Source organism: Athene cunicularia, assembly GCF_003259725.1.
Source record: "Athene cunicularia isolate RWA chromosome 27 unlocalized genomic scaffold, athCun1 chr27_part1, whole genome shotgun sequence".
In the NCBI taxonomy this organism is placed as follows: domain Eukaryota; kingdom Metazoa; phylum Chordata; class Aves; order Strigiformes; family Strigidae; genus Athene; species Athene cunicularia.
In genome coordinates, this window is record NW_020799138.1 from 2832446 (window position 1) to 2837904 (window position 5459).

A 5459-nucleotide genomic window follows, 5' to 3' on the forward strand; every position below is an offset into this window, starting at 1 on the left:
TTTGCGATTAGCTCTGCCCAAGGAGGGGCAGGGGAGGTGGGAAGAAGCTGGAATGCCCGACCCACTTTAATGGCATTACGGATAAACCCATTGAAACTAGCTCCTTTTGAGACACGTCAAACCAAAAACAGGACTAGAAACCACATCAGTGTCTGAGGTTGTCAGTACAAGACTGCTGTTGATTAAGTACGTTTGGTACACAGAATTTTCCTTGAAGGGATATCAGTGTTCCCCTAAGAACCAAGATGAACGCAATCCACTGCTTTTTGCTGCAGTGTTTTGTTTGAGCCTTTGCTCATCAGCCACCTCTTTACTGCCACTAATTAGGATTGCAAGGTATCACACAAGAATGAATGCAATGCAAATGAGATGGAAAAATTGATACAGACACATCTGAAGGCAACCTACTTCTGCATTTCGCTCATATACCCGTACTTGGTCAAAACCAGCCACATGCTTAAGGGTACCGTCTTCTTTTTTTCCCTCAACACCAAGGTCAAGAGCTTGGGACTGACAATATTTGTGCAGACTTGAAAGATGGCACTACTCCAGTGAAACGCAAATCAAACCGACAGAGGTGTACAAACCGTGTACACCATTAAAGCAGCTGTCTTAATTACTTGTGCTGCTGTCGCCAGTAGCTGAGCTACAAGCAAGAGCTGTCCAGCAAAAGAATAGGGCTGGTACGCAGGTTTCACCACGAACACTACTCAGCCAATTTTCTTCAGATCAGATTAAAAGCCTTCTGTTATCTGAAAAAGACGGGTGGGATGGGAAAAATAATTACTTTTTAAGATCTCCTCAGCCTTTCCTCCCCACTTATCACAAGTGGTGTTGTGCACGCTTGTCAGGGTTTGTGTTTGGAGGTTAGTGGGGCTGGTATCAGGGCTGCAGTTCCTTCCCATCTGGCAGTCTTGCTCAAGTTCCAAAGCAGTTTCCCATAAGCAGCAAACAGCCATTTTGCAGTAGTTTTGTTATTACTGATCCAAACAAGATCTGAACTTATGAACTCAAGGCGCTGCGATCTAGTATTTCTCCAGTATTCATCAGCAACCAAAGACAAACAGAATTAGCTTCTCCAAAACTAAACGACATCTTCCAGAGCTAAAGAAATAGCGCCCTGTAATGCTATTCCCAGCAGGAAAGGCAAGCGCCAATTTAATCTAAAAAAAATTCAAACATCACATGAAGTTACATGTACCATATGCTACTTCTTCCAACACAAACTTGACAAACTCAGGGTGTGAAAAATGTGCGAGTTCTCTTCACAGGAAGCCTACACAGTCTTTATGAACAGTACACACCAGAGTTTCCAATTACTATATTGAATATTATACACAAAATCTCTACAGAGATACTATTTTCTTCTATCAGTAGGTCCCAACGATATACTTTAAAAGTCAATAGGTACTTTTAAGCTCATGAGAAAGTATTTAAAAATTATTTCTCTTAGTATGATTATTAGAATAGGAACAACTTATTTCTCTCTGGCTGCATTCCACGCTACAGATAACCTCAGCCACAGCATCTGCCTGAAGCGATTACTCACTTTTACCTTGAAAAGCTCCAGGACTGTACACTTTTCTGTGCACCACAGACAGCATGGTACAAAAACTACAAGACAGGAGGAGGGTATTAAAATCTTTCAGACTATACCCAAAGTCTCCTTTTCCTCTTGCTCTCAGAAGCAGCTCTTCCTTTACCAAGTCACAAGTGACATTTAGATAAATCAATCCAAGTTGTGCAGCCTTCAGGTGAAAAATACTGTTTGACAGGTATGTAACTCAGCGTGCCTACAAAACAAAGGTATGGGGGTGGTGATATCAATGTGTTTGACTTCTCAAACAGGAGCAAGTTGCCAGAAATAATCTTGTGAAAGGCTAAGAGGGGACACAAGTGATTTTTGGCTATGTCACAGCCACGTTTTAAAAATTACATACTGGCTCAAACAATTGCTGCTGAGCAGAGTCACAGTGAAAGCAAGAAGTCAGCTGGCAGTATCCCTGTTATGTAATAATTATCATTTTGTAACCCAAAAGGTACAAGCTGGATTCATGCCTTCAACAGACAAATGCTGAAGGCTGGATCCTTGCACACACTTTCCTAAAAGAGCAGGAAGAGGAAAGGAAGGCAGCAGGGAACCAGCCACCCCTGTGCAGTAACATTTCCTACGAGAACGTATGTCTAAACTACAACTGTCTCAAACTCCCTAAAAAAGATTATTTCTTGCGCACCTTTTAGGAAGCAAATTTTGGACAGGAACATCAATCTCTTTACAGAGTAGTAATTTAGTTTGTTCTAGCAGCAGTTCAATACATCTACACAGCATTAGCACAGCACATGACAAATGCTAAAACCACACCAGAAGAGTGGTCCGAAGCAAAAAACTCTGGGGGCATCTATCCAACAAAAACTGTTTCGTCCCAGAAAACTTCAGAGCAGGACACCATTGTACAACCACAAATACAATCCAAATACAGCCTTAGTTCCGCCCCTATGGCAGTTAAAAATTTTCACATGGAACCTGTCAGCAGAAGTCCAAAGAAGCTGCTGCCTCAAATGTGAAAAGCAGTTGAGATACTTTGATTGCAATGTCTGTTCTCGGGGCTACAAACATGGACAGGAGGGAAGCTTGAAGTGTTTCAAAGTTTATTTAAGCACGCTTGCAGACCAGATAAACCTCCAAGTCCTAGTCAATCATTTAAAATATGTATTAATTTGCAAATCCAAGGTGAACAGGGAATTTCCAAACTACCATACCAGTCACAGCTGTGCAGCAAAGCATCCTCAGACAGGAGAGCAAGAAAATAAAAGCAGATTCAGACAAGACCATCTTCTATCTAGAAAATCCTGTGCATTGTCCAAGTGTCACTTCATATTCAAGCCAAAGAGCTCTTAAAAGATAGGCATCCTCTTCTCACAGTTATATAGCTTGGAAATTATTTCCAAAGCTTTACAGCCCATTGACATGCTAAGCAGTTTCTAGCACAACTTAAGACTTCTTCAGGGTTGCAGAGGGGAGAGGAGTTTTCTGTGCTAAGCTGTGCTGCATTTAGTAGTTACGCAAACTCTGCCCGTTCAATAAGCAGACATTGGTACTGCATGTTTTCAGCCATGACAATAGCCTTGGAATTCAAGTACTATTCAAGTAGGTAGTAGCAGATTATCACCTTGAACAGCTAAATTCTAAGCAAAATATTAAATTTTGTTTCCAAGATGTTTTTCAGAAATGTTTGGAAAGCATCCAGTTGTTTCTCAGCACAAGACTTCATGTTTGACCTGAAGAGTTCTAAATTGACCACATCAGGAAGCACAGTAGAGGTCTGCTGTCTAAGTAAACTCAGTCACTTTTGTTCATTTTAAGGGATTAAAAAAATGTTCGTAAAAATCTAGCCAGTGAACAGGATGCCTTTGGGGACATTAACTTCATGTAATTAAAAGCCAACACTTATAAGGCAACATACACACAGATTCCATTATTTATCTATCATGCTTTGCATATCACAGCTGTAAAGATGACAGTTTTTCCTGGAATGCTAAGCTCTGTAGACATCTGAAAGTCTCGGAGAGAACAGACAAATAGACAAGAAAAATCTCTGCAATGACAAAAATGAGAAGTAGTATCCACTTTTCCAGTCATATTGTTAAAAAAAGTTATCAGAAAAACAGAGCTAAGAACATAAACTCCAGCTAAAATGGGAATTCAGAAATGCAATCAACTTCACCCAGATGTGCACTCCAAAATGGAGACCACGCACTGGACACGTTACACTAGTGAGAAAACAAGCGTGAGCTGGTTTGGAAAGGTCCTGCAGTACAGCAGCCCAATCTCTACAGCACTGCTCACGGCCATGGCACAGAAAGGACTACAGCTACAACAGCAGATCCAGGCAGAACTCCAACACCGACCTCGTTTTGGATGGTGCACTGGTGGCTTCCTTACCATTAAAAGCAACAATATGATCAAGGCCACAAAAATAACAAATCCTAAATTTACCAGTGTTGCCGTAAGCAAGGAATAGCAGCAAAGCTAACAGCAGTAGAACCACCAATAAAGGAATTATCTGGCATTTGAAAGTGGGCAAAATCCAAAGAGATATATTCAACGTAGCAAAGTCTCATCAAAACATCCAAGCTGATAAGAGCTTAAGAATGGAGAATGATATTAGAGAGATCTTTACCTTTCTGAAAAATGGAAACAAGACTGCACATTTCTATCAGGGAACTCCCAGAATAGCAAATATTTTCCACTTGGTTAGTCTAATTAGCACAGTACCGGAAACATTAAAAATAGTTTCCTGTCATTCACTCTGCAATGCATTCTTGCTTCCTTTTCTATTGTAATCCCATGTTTTCCTAGAATACCCAGTTGGTGCAAAACACAGGTCCAGCTCCAAGGGTACCAGCAATGGCATAAGTACAACCACTGCAGAAGAGGGATCAGGTGGCCAAAAGCATTTGCAGCACCACATTGACTCTTGCTCTCAGAGTGGAGAAACAGAACAGTGGCATCAAGGATGGAAACCCCTGGTCTACAAGACTGCCATCACTGTCACCATCTTGCATAGACAGGGTCAAGTCTTCCACAAGAAGTCTTTTTTTTTCCCCCTCCTACCTTTTCATTAAGGGGCAAGGGAGAGCCAAAAGCAAGAATTTTCACTACGTTCATTACAGAATACAATCACGCACTACCAAGACACTTAGAGCAAGAGGTTCCTAGCATAACTAGAAAAAAACACCACCACGTTAAAAGAAAAAAAGAACAGGAACACGAATAACAAGTCTGATTAATGAAGATTACAGAATAGTTAGAGTAACGGCCGTACAGCAAAGGTGGAAAGAAGCTGCAACTCAGTTCTGTGAATCATGCGTTTTGGATGGGAAGACTGAGAACATGAGCAGGAAGCCCATCAGGGTAACTGCAGTGAGTCTAAAATATGGTAGAAAAACGAGATTTACATTGTTTTCTCTTCTAGGTCTCCCACCAATGCGAAGCTACTACCTCCTTGGGAAGAAGGAACGTCCTTCATTTGCACGACACCTACAGAACCGAGCATGCTGCGAGCATTTAAAAATGAAATAGCAGGCAATGCAGAAAGGTAAGCGAGATGGAGAGAGGTATCAACAGGTCTCCCAGGGGATCTACGGAGGGAGCCGAAAGGGCCTTTTCTGGAAGCCGACTCGGCTGCTGTGCGGCGGGAGACCAACACCTCCTGCGGAGAGGCCGGTAGCCCCCGGCCGGGGGCCCCGAAGGGGCAAAAGGGCGAGGGCAGCTCGTCTCAGAGGCGCAGGGGGTGGGGAAAGGACACCCGAAGGAGTGACGAAGCCCGGCAGCCCCACAGGCTCCCAGGCGGAGGAGCCCGGGCTGGCGGCAGAAAGCGGCCGGAGCGCCCCTCGGGCCGGGCCCGTTCCCACCGGCGAAGGGGGGCGCCCGGGGCCCGCTGCCGCCCCCCACCCAC